The following is an 8,062-nucleotide window of genomic DNA, read 5'->3' as shown; positions in this document are numbered from 1 at the left end:
ATGAGCCAAGGAGGGAAAAGGAGAGAACTCTGGTTAATAGTTTTTACATACACTGCCAACATTCCCACTCAGACGAGAGGAAGTCTTCGTCATCCCTCTGAACCTCGCCTTTGGAGGGCTTTGCCACGCCTATGGATTTGAGGCCTTGGGTCCTTGGCATGGCCATACTCAAAGTCAAACAGTACAGACTCACTCGGATCTCTGTCTGCAATCCACAGCTAGAGCTATGGAGCAGTGGTAAAGTGCTTATTCATAGCCAGCCGACCTGAGTTTAGATCTCCAGCTCTCATGTCAAAGCTGAGTGCAGCACCTGTCTAACTCCAGCATAGAAGAGTGGAGACAGGCAGATAGACGCTGGGTCTCACTGGCCAGCTAGTCTAATCAAGATGACAAGCTCCTATTTCAGTAAGAAACATTGTCTCAAAAAGCAAAAGCAAAACCAAGCAAACAACAAGTTGAAAGTAATTGAGAAAGACACCCTAGACATCCTGACATTAGCCTCCACATCTCCCACACAGACGATCATACCCACAGGCACATGTCCATGCATATATCCATACACTCATACACCATACATACAACACACACATAGAGAGACACAAGAAAATAAAATAAAGTTTAATGGTTGAATTGTATTTCTAAGCAGGTTACAGTTTATTTGTCCTGACACTAATTCCATAGGCTATTCATGTGCTATGTATAAAAAAAATTCAAAAGTAAATATAGCTACTTAGAAAAATAACAATGTTACTTTGAAACTATAACTCTCCTAAGATATTATGGACTGTATGTAAAGTACAGGAGGACAGTATGGGGTGCTCTTTTGGTATCCTCCAGAGAATATTCTGGAGAGCTTAACTATTAATTATTGGTTTTTGGTTTTTTTGGATGGCTAAATTATAAGAACATTTTTCGCCAAAATAATAAAGACTGTAAGACCATGTAAAAACATATCTTTTTCATATTGAGACTCATTTCTTGAGAGTAAATTCTTAGAAGTTAAAAATAAAATATCTCTCTCCAGCAGCGGAGCAAGATGCCCAAAGGGAAGAAGACCAAGGGGAAGAAGGTGGCCCCGCCCCCCGCCGTCGTCAAGAAGCAGGAAGCCAAGAAGGTGGTCAACCCTCTGTTCGAGAAGAGCCCCAAGAACTTCGGCATTGGACAGGACATCCAGCCCAAAAGAGATTTAACGCGCTTCTTCAAATGGCCCCGCTACATCAGGCTGCAGCGGCAAAGAGCCATCCTCTACAAGTGGCTCAAAGTCCCTCCTGCCATTCCAGTTCACCCAGGCGCTGGACAGGCAGACAGCTACTCAGCTGCTTAAACTTGCCCACAAGTACAGGCCAGAGACAAAGCAAGAGAAGAAGCAAAGGCTACTGGCCGGTGCTGAGAAGAAAGCTGCTGGCAAATGCGACGCCCCAACTAAGAGACCACCTGTCCTCCGAGCAGGAGTCAATACAGTCACCACCTTGGTGGAGAACAAGAAGGCTCAGCTGGTGGTGATTACCCATGATGTAGACCCCATTGAGCTGGTGGTTTTCCTGCCTGCCCTGTGTCGAAAGATGGGGGTACCCTACTGCATCATCAAGGGAAAGGCCAGGCTGGGGCACCTGGTCCACAGAAAGACATGCACCACGGTTGCCTTCACACAGGTTAACTCGGAAGACAAGGGTGCTCTGGCTAAGCTGGTGGAAGCTATTAGGACCAATTATAATGGCAGATATGACGAGATCTGTCGCCACTGGGGAGGCAACGTCCTGGGTCCTAAGTCTGTGGCTCTCATTGCCAAGCTGGAAAAAGCAAAGGCTAAAGAACTTGCCACTAAATTGGGTTAAAAGTACACTAAGTTTTCTGTACCTAAATATAATTACAAATTTAAAAGGAAAAAGAAAAAGAAAATATCACAAGTGGAAGTTCTTTCATGAGTTTCATGAGTGTAAAGTTTTATCACCAATATTGCTAAACTTGCTTCCCAGCTGGTTCATCGTAATATTACAAACAATTCCTGTTCTTAGATTCTAATGTGCATGAGAAAACAAAGCAATATCCATTTAGCAATACTATTTCCACACCATGCTAGGCACACACTACTATTTTTCTAAGGCATATCCTTGTGAGATTTAAGGACTCTGAGCCTCAGTAAATGCCATGTCTTGTGCTTCACCTTGTCCACAGTGTGACAGTGTTGAGGTGGTAATTGGAGACTATGTCTTCCAGAGTTAATGCTGGACTTCCATAGTGAATTAGTTCTCAAGAACTCAAGAAAGTGGATTGCTACAAAGCAAGCCTGTAGTTAATCAAATTTAAATTTATCCTCATTAGTTTGTGAATGAATGAGACACATACTGTGGCTATTTCTGTGACTTGGCCCCTTACTTCCTCAGTAGGAAACTCCAAATACCTGCTGTTTCTTCAGGTCCATCTCCCCTCACAGCAGCTCCTCTTTCCCTTCCGCATTAACTCAAAACCCACCTACCTCTAATCCCTCCATTAATTGGCTGTAGCCATTTTTTGTTTAACCAATAGTTTTAATTAAGGAACAAGGTTTGCACAACAAAAGCTGGTAAACGTGAGAATTCACTTGTAGACCTAGACCTTTCCGGTGCAGAATTTAGCATTACAATGCACAGTAGCAGACCAACCCTCAACAGAAGCCTAAACTCTGGAATTTTCTCTCTTAGTCTGGAATCTGTTCCATATTCATTTATTTATCTGCCAGGTTTTGCAAAAGCTAGAAAGCCCTGACCAGGATACCAGCACCCTTTGCTTTTAAGTTGTCCGGCCTTGAATATTTGGGTATAGCAAGCCAAAATTAACTAAGACAATAAGATAGTTTGAGTATCATTTATACAGATTATAGACTAAACTTCTGTTGACTATCATATATATTCAGATTATACTCTAAGGCTATTTTCTAGTGGTCACAAAGAAACCGAGGGTTACACTGGTTCTTTTTAAAATACCTAGATGGAAAAAGACGCACGGTATATGTGTCTTTGCATATACCATGCAATTGAGCAATGATAAAGTGTATGTAATCCATAAACCAAAATGTTTTTTCCTAAGCACCTATTTAGAAACAGTCCTCTTTTCCCCATCACCCCTTACTACAGTGCCGACTACAGAGCATTTGGCCAACTCTGAACTACCCGTGACCAAGTTATGTCACAGACTTTTCATATAACTGATGGGACCTTGGGGTGCTTGTAAATGCTGATAGAAGGAATGGGAGGAGAGGCCAGCTTTGGGAGACAAGGCCCTTTGTTAGCTACGTGACCTCTTAATCTTCTCTGAGCCTGAAAGTATGAAGTAAACAAATATCCTTTCATGGGTGCCTAGGGGCTCAAGTAGACAGAAAAGCACTTTGAGAAGTCAGTGCCACGTGGAAGAAGTAAAGCCAGATTACAGTTGCTTTCCCCAGTGTCACAGTGACCATCTTAGTCAGTGGGTAAGACAAAGGTAGGGGGGCCACAGGCAGGCACTTTTCACTGGGGATCAAGACTGGAGAGAACACCAACATTTTCGGAAGAACAAAGGTCTCCCCACTTGGTAGGTTTCCAGATTCTTTAGAAGTTGTTAGAAGCAACAAACCTCTGAGTAATTTTCTTGTTGACAACTGGGATTATATGGTATCTCTTTTATCCTAGACTTTTTTGGTAATACTAGTTTTATTGGGTTTTAATCAACATGATTTTAGGGAAAGCTTTGAAGTTTAATATAAAGGCACCATGAATAAAGGTGAGTGGTGGAAAATAACAGCATTGTGGTAGACCTAATAATAAGTAAATGACAACGCAGTGGTAATTATGTGTATTTACAGTAGACGTGTTACTTTCCTAAGACCTATAAACAAAGGCCTTTGGAATTTCCAAATCTGAGAGTCCAGAAACAGGAGCATGGTGTTTCTGCTGAAAGCCCCTGGCTCTTGGATATCAATGAATTACCTGCAAGTAGATGTACTCTCTGCTTCCCAAATTCCCAGTTATTATCCAAGAACCCATCATTTATTTTCCAGTTTTGCTGAAGTATAACTCATATACAAAGCTGCATATATTTATTACATTTAACTGAGAGGTTTGGACATGTTCATACACCCATAATAGCAGTCATTATCACTACTGTCAAAGGGGAAAATACCATGTCCTTCATTTCTAAAAGTTAGCTGTACCCACTTTTTAAATAGTTTTTGGTAGTAACAACAATTATCATAAGATTTACTGTCTACCACCTCCTGTAGCCAGGCAGTAACCCCAGTGGGGCATTAGGGACTCCAACCCACCCATACAACTTTCAACCTTAAACTTATCCTGTCTACAAGAAATACATGCGTGGAGAATGGAGCAGGCCTAATGAAACAGCCAACCAGTTACCGGCCCAACTTGAGACCCATCCCGTGGACAAGCACCAGTCCCTGACACTATTCATGATATTCTATTATGCTTGCAGACAGGAGGCTAGCATGACTGTTCTCTGAGAGGCTACACCCACCAACTAACTCAAAGAGGCAGACACCCACAGCCAAACAGTGGATGGAGCTTCGGGACTCTTATGGAAGAATAGAAAGAAGGATTGCGGCCCCTAAAACAATAGGAACTCCATAGGAAGACCAATAGAATAAACTAACCTAGACCCTTGGGGTTCTCATGGACTGAACCACCAAGCAAAGAACATATATGGGCTGAACCTATGCATCCCCACACATATGTAGCAGGTGTTCAGCTTGGTCTTCATGTGGGTCCTGAACAACTGGAATGGGTTGGGAGGAGGGAGGATGAGGCGGGGGATGGGGGGTGCTATTCCAAAAGCTGTTGCCTGAATATAGGATGTTCTTCCAGGTGAGCTGCCTTTTCAGGTCTCAGTAGGAGAGGATGCACGTAGCTACCCTCAAAACTTGATTGCCAGGGTGGGTGATGCCCAGGGAGTTCCCACTTGCTCGAGGACAAGGGGAGATGGGAAGATGGGAGGAAGGACTGTGGGGGGCGGGGGGGAGTGGGAGAGAGGCAGTGAGTAGGATATAAAGTGGATAAGTAAAAAATGTAAATAATATTAAAAAAAAAATAAAAATTGTCCCTCAGAACAAAATTTTAGGAACATGTTACCATAGTACTAACTATATAGCATTATGTAGTACAACAGACATCTAAAGTTTCTCATCAAGCCACTCCCCTTTCAACCTGCCCCACCCCCTGATGATTGTCACTCTCTTCCTGTTCCTTCCATCCACCCCTCTCCATTGTCCCAACCATCTCCCTTCCTTTTCCCTCCATCCCATCTTTCCTTCTATGAGCCTTGACTATAAGTGACAGCATGTAAGTATTTCCTGTGTATCTTCTTGAGTTTCTTTACTCCCGTACTACCAGTTGGCTTTAGAGGCAAAGGAATGTTTTACAATAAAATACAATAAAATAAAATAAAATAAAATAAAATGGATTTGTTTGTGTTGTTTGACTCATTCCATGACAACTAACTATATGTTACTCCTGTCTCTAATGTGTTCTTCTACACAGAAAATCCAAAGGAAAGAGCACCCTCAGGCTTCTCCCAGCATTCACTCAGCAGTATACAAAGACACCGCCCACCTGGGCAGTGGAGAGAGATATCTCATCTAGTGTGCAGAAGGCATGCGTGTTTCTCAGCATCTGACAGTGTGCAGCATCCCTGAGAACAAAGACTCACCTGACCTTAGATCTTAACAGGGCAAAGTATGGGAAAACCTAACTCAAGGAGAATTAGAATAATACTAAACTCAGGAATAGCTGAAGTATTAAGCCAGTTTGTTGTCCTTTCTTATCTCTTTTAAACGTTACTGTCCACAGACTCCATCCCCACTTGTTGCTCTATTTCACAGATTATGCTTAGTGGGGCAGAACCTGTCATCCACAAGGAAGACCCACAGTCTAAGGGTGTATCTCCAGTTCAGAAGAGTGGCAGGAAACCCATATGCTTATACTCCTTAAGCCATACTGATTAAGTGGGGGAGAAAAAATCCACACTCTTTAATCTCTTTCTTCCTCCTCTCCCACCCCATGCCTTTCTCCTTCTTTCTACTCCCCTCTCAGTTCATTTAAGCATAATTAGAAAATGGGTTACTATTTTTCTGTTCCTTCAAGCTGCAAGATTATGTGTAATGAAGACATGAGATAGGAATGCTTCCTGGCCAGCTGGTTTACTGACTACCTACCTAGCTATAGCTTTGTCCATTTTCACACTAGCTCTGCAGTTGACCAGTTGAAATAAATGGTCACAGCAATGAGTGCTGGAGGTAGGGCAGTTGGAAACACTAACACCCTTAGAGGCAGAGACCAAGAGGACTGGTTTATTTAAAAATGGAAGAATGTTCCTGAATGGGAACAAAATATACTCATGGTGCCCATGTAGGATGTACCTGGTACATCTATTTCCAATTTGAAGGCAAGCGTAGACATGTGTCATTTTTTCACAACAGAACCTACATTTGTTCCCATAAAACCACTTTTCTTATATTCTTTGTCCATGTGGCCCAATTACGTACCCGGCTATAAAGCCAGGAATGAAGCAGAGGCCCTGCCCATACCATCCTCAACTCCTCTAGGCATCCACATGGCTCAGCATAAAATACAAGCATATGGGCAGCTCAATAGTTGGGGTCTGATGGAACAAACTAGAAAGAGGCATTTTTTTTTTATTCTTACTGACTTGAGGCTATGAGATAATTAGCCTGAGCTGAAAGAAACATGATTCACAAAAGAGAAGCCAATATACTGAGCTGCAGAGATAGCTTTGTGGGTAAAAGTAATTGCCATCCAAGCATGAGGAACTGAGTTTATCACTCCCACAAAATCTGGGTATGGCTACGTGTACGGGCAATCCCCATACTGGGTTGGGAGTAGGAAGTAGGAACAGAGGCTCACTGGCCAACCAGCCAGTCTAGCTGAAATGGTGAGCCCCTGGTTCAGTGGGAGACCCTGTATCAAGGGGAAAGGTGAAGTGCTGTAAAGCAGGTCACCTGATGCCCCCTCTGCTCTCTGCACAAGCACACACACACACACACACATCACTATTTACAGTTCTGAACACTGAGAGGCATAAAGAACAAATGGATCCTAATGGAATCATTTGATCATGCCTAGTTTTTAGATTTCTTAGTTACATGAGCCAATAAATGTCACCACTGCCATGCTTTGCAAGAGAAAATGCCCTAAGTAAACAAAGACAACCTGGACTTGTCAAGTCAATCTAACCCTAAATAAAATAATCTCTTCTAATCCTGGGTACTTAACACACTCCTCACCTTCCTTCCCAAATTATACGCTTTTGGTCTCATTTGTTCAGCTTCTCTGTTTGCATTTGAAAGCATTTCCTGTTTGTCATGGATAAAATGTCATGGTGAAGTGATGTTACGAATGAGATTACTAGTGAACCATCATCATGTGAAAACATGATTTCCATGCTTACCTGGCCAAATCCTTGGAAAGGCTCACCTTAACTGAATCTGATTCCTTAGTAATGACTAAAAATAACAGCAGAATTTTGTCTCTAGATCCTACCTTTCATTAGTACTTGGCTGATTTTTCCATTTAGCCAATAATACAATGGACGTGACTCCAGGTCTCCCATACATACCAAAATCTAAGGATGCCCAAGTCCTGTTTACAAGATAGTATACCTTTTCCATATATTTTTTTATATCTCCCCATGCTTTGGACTATCTCTAGATTATTTCTAGTACCAAATGGGATATTATGCCAGTCTTTGCTATGATACATTATTTAAAGAATGATGATATGAAGAACAGCTTGTAACAGGTCGTACAGCAAATTCTTGCCATTGTTGATTCAAGATTGGTTGAGTCCCACAAAATCAGGCCCTGCAGATCCAGAGGGAGATAGTGTTATGATAATTGTCTTCTGAATTACCTCAGTTGAGCCTTCACCTATAATGTAGACTTCATTTTTCTATTTTACAGAGGAGAAATCTGAGACATAGCGGGGCTTCCTTAGCAAGATACCAAGGGTCGCCGGGCGGTGGTGGCGCACGCCTTTAATCCCAGCACTTGGGAGGCAGAGGCAGGCGGATTTCTGAG

At 42.4% G+C, this 8,062-nt stretch overlaps 1 pseudogene; it reads left to right on the top strand.

Annotated features, from left to right (window-relative positions):
* Nucleotides 1-1,030: 1,030 nt before the first annotated feature.
* On the top strand, nucleotides 1,031-1,835 carry LOC110286088 (annotated as a pseudogene).
* Nucleotides 1,836-8,062: the final 6,227 nt, after the last annotated feature.

The sequence above is a fragment of the Mus caroli genome, chromosome 19 (genome assembly GCF_900094665.2).
Source record: "Mus caroli chromosome 19, CAROLI_EIJ_v1.1, whole genome shotgun sequence".
Classification (NCBI taxonomy): domain Eukaryota; kingdom Metazoa; phylum Chordata; class Mammalia; order Rodentia; family Muridae; genus Mus; species Mus caroli.
This window is presented reverse-complemented; position numbering and strand designations above follow the sequence as displayed.